This window comes from Bacillus rossius, chromosome 1, assembly GCF_032445375.1.
Source record: "Bacillus rossius redtenbacheri isolate Brsri chromosome 1, Brsri_v3, whole genome shotgun sequence".
Classification (NCBI taxonomy): Eukaryota; Metazoa; Arthropoda; class Insecta; order Phasmatodea; family Bacillidae; genus Bacillus; species Bacillus rossius.
The window spans coordinates 285,260,269-285,274,303 of NC_086330.1; the positions used below are offsets into that span (position 1 = coordinate 285,260,269).

General features: G+C 35.5%; 1 protein-coding gene across 5 annotated transcripts in view; it reads right to left on the reverse strand.

Moving 5' to 3' along the window:
- The window catches only part of LOC134527681 (uncharacterized), a 256,176-nt gene that overhangs the window by 111,202 nt on the left and 130,939 nt on the right, over positions 1–14,035 (reverse strand). For 3 of the 5 annotated variants that reach the window (XM_063360584.1, XM_063360581.1, XM_063360582.1), the window contains exon 1: positions 10,872–11,258. The exons of the other annotated variants lie outside the window; for them this stretch is intronic. The gene's annotated coding sequence lies outside the window, so the exon portion shown is untranslated. Of the gene's footprint in view, positions 1–10,871; positions 11,259–14,035 lie in introns of those variants that run through there. 5 annotated transcript variants of the gene reach the window in all.

The following is a 14,035-nucleotide window of genomic DNA, read 5'->3' on the forward strand; positions in this document are numbered from 1 at the left end:
CGTGTTTCTACTCCAATTTATTTTAATGAAATAATGTTGCTAAAGCAACAAAATTCGGAATGGTTGTAGAACTGCGTTCAATTAGACATAATTCAGACACACAGGGTTACATCTTAAATACGTTCTATATTATTTACACAAAAAAAAATTGTTCAGTCTCAACTTCAAAGAAGTAAACCAGCCTTGGGAAAGCACTTCAGACTATTAGTAGGGCCATATGCACTTTTCTCGAAAATATTTTCAGCCTAGCTGTGTGTTAAAATTTTGTAGCACTGTCTGTGTTTCTTGATTGACTGATTTTATTTCAGGTACCAGCCCACACCAATCATAGTCATACAGACCGGAAACAAACGCGTCCCGAATGGTCCGGCCAAATAGGACAATGGCTTCTGTTGCAGACGGCCGCCAATCACACGGGAACAATCACTAGCGCGGGCGTACTTTATTGCAGTCAAACGAGCAATCAGATTATTTCGCGGTACCCCTAATCGTAAGTGTTAGTTTGTCGTGATGAAACTATAGCTCAAGTTTGTCGGTTGAATTCAGACTCATTATGTATTCACGTGTAGTGGGTTTAGAGATGGTTGAGCGACTGCAAATGTGTTCTCCGCAGCAGATGGTTTGTAAATCAGTGTAACCAGCGCAGGAAGTCACGGATTGTCGTGAAAATGACTTCTTTCTGATTGGCCATCCGAGACAGTAACGAGTTTTTTTAGTTTTTTTTTTTTATATTACCTGATCGGAGCCAGGCAGGAAATAAATGCTGCAGACATTCATAAAGTGTGTTGAAGACAAACAAACAGTTGAATTTTACCGTCTCAAATAAGGACCTGTGAAAAATTCTGAAAACCAGGAAACTTTCGCGGATTCATTTCGCTGTTAGGTAGAATTCGAACAGTTATACCTTTAACGTGATTCTATGATTGGCCCATAGCTAGGGCCATGTAATTTTCGCGAAAAGATTCCCAGACCATCATGTTTTAAAACTTCGTAGCATTAGCTATGTTTCGTGGTTGGCTGGGTTTATTTCAGGTGCGTGTCTACTGTCGGCGCACCAATCAAAGCCATCCAGTGCGGAAGCAAACTCGTCCTGAATGGCTCGGCCAGACAGGGCGATGGCTTCTCTCACAGACGGCCGCCAAACACAAGGGAGCAATGGCATACCTTGTTGCAGTCTAACAAGCGAGTAGATTATTTCGCGAAAAACGCATGCCCCTACCCATAGCTTGTGTGAAGGTTTCAGAGCCAATTAAAAACCCTCTTCAAAAGAAGTATCGACCTGGTTATAAATCTCTCGGGCGAGCAACCAATGAGCAGGGGTCTTTTGCACGTGTGCACAGGACTGTGGAGTCTACAGGTCTGTGAAACCGCCTATTGTTCCAGTACCTAACTGCAGATGTTCAGGTGTTCGCGCACTTGTATGGTTATGGAAACCACGGGTCATAAGACACGCGCTGAAGGAGCAGAATAAAGGAGGGGCAATGAGCAGGGGAGGGGGAGGGTTTCCGGTTAGTTTTAATGATTGGGTTTACCCTGACAGGACGAAAATTACAAGTCTAAATTCACAGGAAATCTTACCAGTACTGCAACATGCACAGATATTTTTTTACGGTTACGACTATAGTAACGTTTATAGTTTTTTTTTTTTTTTTTTTTTTTGCGTTGTGAGGTTTAAAACGTTTAACATTAACAACGGGAAGGGGGCATGAGAACACTATTGTTTGCCCCTGGCCTTGGTTGCTCTCGATGGCCCTGCAGGATAGTTGAAAAACAAAACACCTTAAAAGCTGCCGATCGAATCACGGGCTACCAGGAGAGGTGACATTACGCAGAACACGTGACATGGACTTGACCACGCTCATGTTTGCAGTCTAACCTGCACTGTCAAAAAAAAATTTCTTAGTTTGACGAAGAACGTTGGTCACAAATTGTAATGGGATCTTCGTTAATTTACGGTTAACTTCATAAATTAACAGTAATGATTTCACTTGCATTGAGCACGAATCCACACGAATAATCTTTGTGTACCGACAAAAACATTCACAAACTTGTGAAGTCAACAGCAAGAACAACACCCTTCTTCCTTGCACTTGCCTGTTTACGCTGCTTACAGCGGAGCACGGAACTGTAAAGTAGGAGCAAGGCGCAGTTTTTACGAAGATGTAGCCATCTGAGACTACGAATAATTCTTCGTTTATTTCAAAGAATCTCTTTTTTAAAATTCCGTAAATTTACTGTGATTTCTATCAGTGTGACAGCAGCAGAAAACCAAGCGTATCTCGCATGTTTCTATCAACTAGTAATGGGAAGAACGATTCTTTTTACCTAATCTATTCATTTGCATAATTTCCATGTAATGATTCGTTCAAAAGATTCGTTCTTTTCGTTCTTCTTCTCGTTTTTTTTCGTTCTTCTACGGAATGTGGCTCTTATCAAGAATCATAACTCATTTACCCTTTGGAATATTTGTTACGTATTTGCGCCTGGCTGGTTATCGTAATCTGCTCGGCTCGGATAGCAGAAATTCCAGACGTATAGCTGTATACTAACTGTTAGCTGATGACAATTTTAATATTATAATTTTGTCTAAAATAAAAAGCACTGTTAAATAAACCTTTTTCCATTGTTATTTTTCTTTATGCGATATTTATAACCACCTGGTTTTAGGAATGCTCTAAAAAGCCAGCACAAGGAATTTGAAGTAATTAACCCAAAATGGTAAGTGTGGTGCATTTTTGTTATTACTTTCCCTGTTAGTTTTAGTTCGCATGTTATATTTTTTATTTCCACAGTTTGTGTTTGTGTACGTGAAAAAATTATTTTTTAAAACTACAATTAAACCGTTAAAATTGTCAGGTGTAAATACTTTTCATTTCACCCTATTTTATTTTATCCAAGTATTGTTTGCTCCTGTGTATACATACGCTCACGCAGCGATTACTGATTACTCTGACTCCGACGTCATGGTTCATTTCACGAATGAATCCAAGGAACGAATCACACGGGCCCCGTGGCCGGTTCTCGCCTCCTTCTAACTCGTGTTTAGCTCTCAAGGAATCGACTCTCAAAGAACCGATTCTTTACAGCGCAAACTTATCACATGAGATCGTTCGCGCAAAGATTCCTTCGTTTTGAACTGGCTTTCTGAGCTACTCCGTCGGGGCCGATTACAGAAGTGAAGGTCGACTCACAACGATGCGTTGCGGCCATTTTGCTGCTGCCAACACACTATAAGGCTTGAATTGTGGTGAAAAACAACATTTTATAGACATATGTTGACCATGTGAGTTTACCACTTAATAAATCATTAAAATGAATTGTTTTCACTCCGATGTTTATTAAAATATGTTCAGTTGTTAAAAACGTGTTCAAACGTAAATTAAAATGATTTAATAGAAGCAGCTAAACAAATAAACAAACTTAAAAACCTTTTAATATAGTAAAGGTGGCTGGAAATAACTATCTTGCTAACTTTTCGGAGGTTATTTCATCCGTCCGTCCGTAAGGTTTAGACGGACGGACGGACGGACGGACGGACGGACGGGACAGATCACCGTGAGTCCGCCATGAGAGTGCGGGCGAGGATATCACCCCGCGTTAATTAGTTAATTAACTTAGCGTCGAACCGTGTTCTCTACCATTAACACGACGCACGGAACAACTTCTTGACGTGTCTTGTTAACTCCGTGGAGCGACAATCGCTGCGCAACGCCCGCGGTGACGAGAGGCGTGTAGAAAGTGCCATTTAAGGCTCCGCTTCTCCCGCTAAGATGGCTTACTGCATTCCCCAGCCGTCATTGTTCACGTCTTTTGGCGTTCCACTGTACAAACATTGTTTTTTGTGTTCCGTGGCAGAGTTTGTTGCCAGATGTACACAGGTTGAAGCTGGATTCGACCGACAGACATCGGCTACAGGTTCATCACGGAAAAAGAAAGGGAAAAAAGTTGGAAACATATGTACGACCTATGATCTCAAATCCTTCTCAAGGCTGTGTTAAGCCTTAAAAGCGAGAGCTGAACTACTTACTGATTTATTGCAAACCACAGAGAAAGTATTTTAAGATGGACCGACCACTAAGCATCCGGATAGTGTTCAGCTGAACAAGTCTAACAACGACAACAAAATTTGTCGCTGTCATTAAACAATTTAATTTAAATAATTTTTTTAACACCCTTACTTCCAATAGTTTTTTGTGACATGTTTGGTTTTCGAAAAGGCTTCGAAACCTGAGTGAGATTTTCAAAGATTTGAGGAAAATCGAATTTGTATTGATTTATTTATGAACAGATTTAATTCAAAATTGTATAAAACACGAGTTTATACTCTCAATTCATGTTAGCATTTAAATATAAATTGTATTCTTAGGTTCTCAAAACCATTAAACAAAACTTATTAAAGTGATGAAAACTTTTTACGAACTGTAAAACGATTTAAATTACCGGAAAAAATAGATTATTAAATATGCAAAATAATTGAGGAAAATACTCCCTTAAGTCACCTAGTCGGCAAAACAAACCGTAGATGCATAATGACTGATTCTAGAAGTTTGTTTAATTGCTTTAAAATAGCTTGTTACATAGAATACTAAAACTTTGCTCATGTAGGTAGTGAGTTATGGGAATCAGCATCAAACGCCATTAAAAATTTTTGCTTCTACTTATAAAACGTAAGTTATTTTAATTCACGCGGCAGAGTACGACGAGTGTAATTTCTTTACGTCTTTCCTTTACTGTGAGAGAGTAAATTTGACTGACCTGAGCTACATTATTCAATTACAGGTAACTAACGATGAACTTAAAAAAAAGGTTAAGTATAATAATCGATTTGTTGTAATATTTTTGTAAAGTAACTTATGACGTGTCAAACACATTTATGCAAAACTGTAAAAGCTGTAAAAATACTACATACAGTACAAAATTTAATATATATATATATATATATATATATATATATATAAGAATATATAAATCCACCTTTTTTTCATCAACTGAATTGAACTCATTTGCCTCGAAACCAATGGGAGACTGCCAATTTAAAAACACACACACATATATATATATATATATATATATATATATATATATATATATAGTTTTATCTTAGTTTTTCCATGGAACCGCATTGCTCCCATTAGCGCCCGCGGAGTTCCAGAGAGCTTGTCTAGAGGCTTCAATTAGCTGAACTAAGGTCACGACGTAAATGAAGAATGAGACTAATTAAGTCCTCTTCCGAATGAGTCATGACTATACGTCACTTGTCGCGAATAACGATTTCTTACCAAAGAAGGGGAAGGGGAGAATGTTTAAAAAAATTGAAGCCATTTTATGCATAAATTTATCTAGTATTTCAATAAAAAATTAAACCAAACAATTATTTTTAATTTTTAAAATTATTATACATATTAGTTAATACTTATGTATACAGATTAAACGAAGTTTGTTACCGAATACATTAAGCTCGTTTTGTTACCGTTCTTTTGAGTAATTGAAAAAAATACGATGTAAATGTAACGTATAAATTATTACTACTATAATAATAAAAATGATTTAAATTCGAAAGTGTGTTTGTCTGTTTGTCCTTCTTTCACGCAGCATCGGATCGGCATGATTTTTTTGCATATATATAGTTTATGGGCTGCAGAGTGACATAGACTACATATAATTAAAAATTTCCAGACTCACCAGGGTGTGAAAAAAAAGGTACATTCAGTTCTATAATAGAAAATCATAAGAGGTAGGTCATAGACACACAGTGATATTGGGTCATTTCTCTGTGTCCGCCACACAGTCATATCGTAAGGTCTGGTAACTTCCTATCCTTCTCCGTGGAGAAACCCATCCGCTTAGTGAAGCTCGCGGCTGCTAGCAAACTAAATGCGCTAATAACAGTTTAGTTAAGAACTTCGTCAATAGATGGCGTTGCCTTGAATGTGTAACGCGCTATCATTTGGTGCGTTCGACACGTCTTGTTTAGGGGTTGCATGTCTTCCCACAGAATGAAACTGAAGATTGGGACCCGGCGTTGCTGATGCGCAGCCTCGATGCACCGAGATTGTGCAAACAATGGGAATTTTAAATCAAAATTTCCCGTTCCCTATAGTATTATGTGTTCAGCCCGGGCAACGCCGGGTACTTCAGCTAGTCTATACTAATAATAAAACTGTTCGAGGCAAAAAATCTGTACATTGGATAAAATGCTGAAAAAACTATTGAACAAGGCTATTTACATTATTAAGAACTCAAAAATATAGTTTTTAGAATTTTTGTTTGTTTTTCGAGCATCAATCGAAAACTACTGGACGGATTTGATGAAGTTCTTTTTTTAAAGGGAAACTCTTTGGCTAACTTAGAAACTAGGCTATGTCTAAATACAGAATTCCACCTTTAAAGGGGTGAAAGAGGGGTCAATATGGTTTAACGATAATTAATTATATTTCTAAAAATAATCAAGCTTAAGAAAAGATAATCGGTACCAATAATTAAAATTCGAAAACAACCCACCACAATTTATATATTTTGCGAATTTCAACCCCTAAGGGGTGAAAAGGGGGTAACAATTTTATAAAAGTTAATAATTATATTTCCGAATTGAATTAAGCGTAATCATTTTGGGTAGGTACCAATAATAGACATACGAAACTTACAACAACCAACAGTTTTATATTTTGTGAAATTCAGCCCGTAAGGGGTGAAAAAGAAGTATGTTTTAAAGATTATTATTTATATCTCAAACTTATTAAGCATAAATGATTTTGGGTACAATAATAAACATACGAAAACTTCTAATCACAACTTTTATATGTTGCGAAACTCAACCTGTAATAAATGAAAAATGGTAAGTATATTTTGATTAATAATTTTATGTCCCAATTAAATTATTAAGAATAGTAAAATATATTGTCTATCAATAAAAAACATACGTAAACTACCAACTACAATTTTATCATTTTGCGAAATTTCAGCCATAAGGGGTGAATATTATTTTAAGATAAATTATTTAAATTCCGAATTTAATCAAGAACGATAAAAAAATTAGTATTAATAATACACATACGAAAACTACCAATCACTGTTCTACCATTTTGCTTTATTTAAACTCTGAGGTTGGGAAATGGGGTAGGTGTGTTTTTAAAACAAAACAAAAAATGGAACAATTTGATTCAAGTAGAACTAGAAGTAAGATGAAAAATAACCTGCAACTAAAGTTACGTATCGCTTATTTTCTGCTTTTATAAAAATTCGTCTTTTGATGGGGTGATAACGGGGTAGGTTTTGATATATTTTAAAAAAATCGTATCTCCGAAACTAATTAACTTTTATATAAATTAAATGGTAAAAAATAAACTACCTAAAATTTATTATTTTACTTGATTGCAAGATTCATCCCCTAGGGGGTGTAAAAGGGTAACGTTAGGAGTAAAGAAAAAAACGCATATTTCCGAATTTACTATGTCTTTGGGTTGGATATACGGAATGGACAACAAGCACATAGAGTTACGAATTGTATTATTTCTTTCTTTTTATTCTGGACCACGTGTGAAAAGGGAGTAAGTTATTGTTCATCATAAAATTTCATAGCTCCATAAAAAATAAAGCTGAATGCAAGAAACTTCGTATGAATAACGTAAATAATTAATTATATACATGTTTCGCCTTTTTTCTATATTCGACCCTAAAGCTAGTGAAACTGTGGCACGCTAGTTTTTATAGTAGTAAATCATATATCCAAGCAAATTAAGATGAAGGTAAAAAAACTGAGCAATAATACAGTAAATAATGTTTTAATATAAGTTTAAACCTTTAACATTTTTCTATATTCGACATAAAAGTGGTGAAAAAACACTTGATTTTTTTTTTATTGAAAAAGTCGCACCTCTGAAGCAAATCGAGCGGAATGTAAGTTATGTAATATTATTTACAGACATGCAACATCTATCAACTCTTTCTTACAAAATGTTGAAGTTATACTTTTTAAAAAGTGAAATTTAAAAAATAATTTATTTTCATCAAATCAAACTTGATTTAAGAACATGAAATGTTTCAAAAACATACCTTAACCTACCTTCTCTTATTCATCAATTTCCTAAATGTCACCTCTTAATTTGTAACAGGGGTTAAAATTAATATTAAAAAAAGTTACGGAATCTATACAATCATTATTAGAAAAATTAACTTTAGCTCAATATAAATATAAGTTTATTATAATTGTTTTGGAGTTTACATTTATGAAAAAGGTTGAGTTTTTTTTTGTTAATACAATTTGATATATTTACTTAGTTCTTAATTTGTACATTGGCATCCCTGTGGGAAAAGAGGTCAGGGGTAAAAAATATTGGGGTTGTTTAAGTAATACTAAATAAATTAAGAGTCAACAAATATGTTGTATAATAAATTTAATATTTGTATTTTATACTTATAATAAAGATGTGATTGTATCAAATATCCTTAAATAATGGGAGGTATTTGTAATAAGCTGAAATTATTTATAATTCTAAGAATATATCTAACCATAGAAAATAAGTTCAGTGTAAACTTTGTTGAAATAATTTAGGTGCAAGTTTAAGAATTTTTTTGTTTTATTTGTCTACCACATGAATTTAAAAGGAGGCAAGCGTGATTTCATCAAGGTAAAATATATCTTCGAACATTCTGAAACAAAAGTTTTAAAATCAGATAGTTAATCTATACTATAAAAAAAAAAAAAGCCTACGCATAACTACTCCAAAAATATCATTCTTAAGAAGTTATATTATGAAGTAAATATTTTAGGCAAATTTATTCAGTAAAAATGTTTGGAATTAATCATATAACTTTTTTTAATGTTAAGATTTTAGCAATACTCAGAATTTGTGCGAGCGAAGCCGCTTTTTACTAGCTAGTCGTATATATATATATATATATATATATATATATATATATATATATATATATAAACTTATTTCAACGGCTTACATAATGAGTAGATATCTGCAACATTCTCTTTATTGCCCGGCGTCAGGATGAACACACATTGCACGCAAACACCCCGGTGTCTGTTGTTCCCAGGCTGCTGTCACATCGTACCCCTGCATGTCGGGTCACTTCCAGGGATGTAACTAGACTAGTTTCCATCTGAGGCAACAACTCATCTTGCCCCCACCCCTTTTTTTCCCCTTTTTACCTTTTTCCTCCAATCCAAAACACTTCCCAACAACACCTCATTTCGCCGCCACATATTAATTCCAATATTCTAAATATTAACTCAAATTAGATGGCAAATAAATGTAATTATTTGCAGTCATTTCATTTTTAATACATCGCAAGGTGGATAGTACGCGATAAATACCACTTTTTAGATATTTTATATTTGACAATACGCACGTTTGCATCTTTCAATACCAATGATTCAATTCATCTGCCCTCTGTGTTTTCTAACACTACGATATTCAAGTAAATAACTATAGTAAAAAAAAATATTCTGCCAGTTTAGCACAAGCCCCGTCTGCCCCCTTCTAGTTACGTCCCTGGTCATTTCGGGACGTGTAAATACTACTTATGGTCCAATGAGAACGCAGTGTAAGTTTATAGTGGTAGGTATTCATTCCACTCGCATTGGTATGCCGTCCATTCAAGTCGCCCCTTGCCTAATAATTTTCTAATAATAATCATTTATCTAATAATAAGTTATCACCATTATATAATAATGACATTTCCTTCTCCGAAATAGAACTTCAGTGCAATTTGTGGAATTGTTTTTCACGTCGAACAATCTCAAAGGGCGCTTGCGTACGCCAATCGATCTCTATGAGAAGCATCTCCGTGCGGCCCTGCGGATTGGTTACTTTCGCATCAGGGGGCGTGGCTATAGGCTTACAGCGAAACTCGAAATTATAAGTAACTTTCAATTTAATCTCTCAATATTGCAAGTCCTATACTGGAAGCATTTCTACTGTATTACTGAATGCAGATTTAAAATATAAAAGAGTACAATATATATAAAACAAAACATTAAATACATTACTGTGTGTGTTTGTGTACATACAGAACTTTTTACAATGTGTGTTTTATCAGTCGACCACTAGTTTCGCAATGAATTAAATCATTATTTTAAGATGCAAATTAGTTCTGTTTTAAATACACTATCGTTCTGGAAAACAACGATAAGACTTAAGTAGTAGCCTCAGCGACCTCAAAAATTAATTTGCGACAAACACCCAGACACATTTCCGAGCCCCATAGTGAATTAAAAAAAAAAAAATAGTTTCGTAACGAACATTCTGATACACTTAGCTCCGTATTTAACCATATCACTATGAAAATACCTGATGCAATATCATAAACATACAGCATTAGGGTAAAATAAAATATATTACATGTATCTCTTTTATAATAAAAATATTAACTAAATGAGAGCAAACCAAATGTTTCTTGAAACTTATAACAAAGGCAGTGCTATCGCTATTACTGCCCGTGTCGCCATGCGTTTATTTTAAAATTAATTTTAATTGATATGAAGGAAGTAGGCTTTTTTTTACGGGATAAGATGTACCGTATGTTTTAATCCACTAAATTGACTACCTCCATTCCAAAATTCATTAATATGCATACATACAAAAAATTTCACATTTAAGTTATATTTCGGTAAAATAGTATTTATATGGTGTTGGAAAATTATATCTGTTTATAATGTCCGAAATAAGAAAAGTAACCCAAATGCATCTAATGTACTTTCTCCCTTCATTGACGTACATTCGGTATAAATGTTCTAATCAAGACCGTTTGAAAACTCTAAAACGTGATTTCGTGCATCGTATTTGATCTCTATCGATTCTCAGTGCTGGTTTACAACCAACAAAAAAAATTGAATCCATTCTAATTCTAAATTATCTTACCTTTCGTCTAGGCTCTAGCCTAAAATCCCACGTTTTTAAGCCACATACAGACATTTATTCTCGAAGCCAAGCAGGTCACGTGATAAGAAAAAAATATTACGTTCATCGGTATCACAACACTGCGACACGGAGAAATGTACTGGCGTTCGAACAGCTCATGGTGCGTCGGTCAATGCATTTTTTTTAAGTCGCCACTCCACTCTGGTTAGGGTGAGAACCGTAATTAGCAGGGTAGATAATCGCTTTTAGCTAGCTAATCGATAACGCGCGAGTGTAAATGAAACAATACCAATTCTTCGCAGGCTTGTGCCGACGCAACACACACGGAATAATGGCACTCGACTGACGTGCCCCGAGGAACAGCTGTTGAGCTAGAGCACTAGTGGCGCTGTGATGGGGCGGAGGCTGCACGAGACTGCCCTGCCATCTAGCGGCGCGCGTTGAACTACAAGAGTGCGTTTCCTTCGTGTATTCGGCCACCCGCGACGCGCCAACCCAAGGAGCATAGAAGTACATAACAGATTTCACTCCCTGCTTAAACATAATTCTTTTTTTCCTCCCTCTCTCTCTCTCTCTCTCTCTCAAATCGGTTATAAACGATTATGACACTACCAACCACAGAGCATAAAACCAATAAATTTAGTTTTGTCCCGAACGATATCAGAATCTATTACGTTCTTTTTCAGAATTTCTCGGGTTTAGGCTTAAGAATGTTGGATTTATCTAGTTATTTCACAATACATAACCATCTTTGGCTCCTCAATCGCGATATTAATTTACATAAATACCTATTTAATGCAATAGGTCTGTCTACACACACAGTGGCGTAGACAGGATTTGTGTATGGGGGGTGTTAAGAAGAATGCAACCTCCTCCCCCCGTATTAAAGCGGGGGGGGTCCGGGGGTCCTCCCCCGGGAAAATTAGGATTTTAAGGTGTAAAATAGTGCTATTTTAGCGGTTTTCGGTACTTAAATTTAAATATTGTAATGGTAAAATTTTTATTAATTTTAATATGAAAGTTGTTTGAGTGATAAATAAGAAATTAATTATAGATTTGGTGCTAAGGGGGGGGGGGTGTTTGAACCCCTAACCCCCCCCCCCTGGCTACGCCCCTGTACACACAAATTGTGTTTGTTTCAAGTGGTAGCAAATACGCAAATATGAATGTACAAGAATTAACTGTTACATTCAGACGCACATGGGCACACAAAAATTTACTATAATGTTAGTACTTAAACATAAACTTAAATTAAGTCTCCTGATAACTTTACATTTGAAGTGATACACATTATTTAACAGTTCTGCATCATATTTATAAATTTAAATACATTAGACAGGCATGTGCAAAACACAACGAACTTCTGACGAACGCGATTAAGAAGAGAAAAAAAAACAAGGACATCGACCTGACGGTGTGACATTTTTTTACAAACTATTTATTAAAAAAAATTGTAAAATTGTTTCTTTGGCACTAAAATGTTGTACGAGTCAAAATGATCATATAAAGAAAGTAAATTTAGGATTGTTCACAAGTCACGTTATTTAAAAAAGTATTTACAATTTAACTCAGAATGTGAATGACATTCTGATGTTGGTACAGACAAATCGTTTGTGTTTAATAAGCGCACCTTAGGGCTTATCTAGTGACAGCCCCATGCGCCTTTAATGTCTTTTCGGTCGATTTCCAAGGAAGACTACCATGGAGTGACTTCCGAAGAATTTCCATTTAGTTTATCGTTGTGTGGCCCGTAGGCCCGAAAACCATTGTCAACTTATACATATACATATTGTTACGATTTACCGCGGGTTCGTAAAGGATAGCCCAATTAAAGATTTTTATCACACACAGTTTTATTTATTGCCACTATTTACATTACTAGCTAATAATCTAGAAATGCCAATTAATCAATTGCTCTTAAAGATGTTGCTTCCTCCAGTCACTCGTTTCTCACAATCCACACGCCTCGCTGGGCCGCACCTCTGGCGCAATTTTCACCGCAGCACCCCTCGTGGTCCTCCGTCGCAGGACTCCGTTCAAAGTTATTGAAAACCTTTTAAATTTATTTTAAAAATTTTTACAAAATTTTTGATACGACCAACACTTATGCCAGGAGTGACCAAAATTAGGTCACAGAATGAAAAAAGTGTTGCTCGCATAGTAGACACAATACTAGGCCGGTTTGAAATTGTTGTAAATTTTACGAATAGCCCTATTAAAAAAAAATATTTAGTTCAAAATAAATTGTTTGATTATTTGAATCATTATCTCAAAGGGCGGATAACGTTTTTATGGGGTAAATAAGTTGTATGGGGTAAATAAGTATATGACATTTTCGTGCGACTCTTTACTAGTGACACAGCTCAGAACGCGCCTACCTACGTCGGACCAATATCATATCCATGTCATTACCACCGAGAATATTCTAGAAATCCTACAAAGATTCTGGATGCACCGAATAGAAAACACACGTAACATTTCGGCTGTGTGGGAGATGCGAAAAAAAAATATATTCTTTATAGGGTGCTTTGCACATAATGAGCTATCCAGAAGTTTCCGGAGTGTTCCAAAAAGAAAAATATTAGCTTCGAAATCTACGCATACTTATGAGTAAATAAAAATCACGAAGTAAAAAAAGAATAAAAAATGGTGTTTAGCAGAAAAGAATCACCTGCAACCCGTCGGGAGACGACCTTGAGAAAGCAGACCTTGGAGCGGTCGGCGATTACCCCTGCCGGGGGGGGGGGGGGGGGTGAAGCAAGACGCCCGGCGCCTAAGGCCCGTCGAACCAGCTCCTCACATGACCGTTACATAACGAAGACAGCGTGTTCAAGGGGTATTTCCCGTTTCACGTCGTTATTATATACCTACATTCCTTCCACGCGGTTAAACATGCAGACTGTGACAGGCTCAACATTCACTAAATGAATATATATAATACTTTTTGCATAATTACCTCGACAAGTTGCATAATTAACATATTTGTGCAGTATATATGAGGACAATGAAATGGAATACAAAAATGGAACTTTTTAAGTTTATTGTCAATTTTACTGTCAATTTTACAATTTTACATATATTTTTTATATCTTTAAAATATTTATGTTTTTAAAAGGATAGATAAAATAAATTCGTATTTTCTGAAATAAATTTATACCGTATTA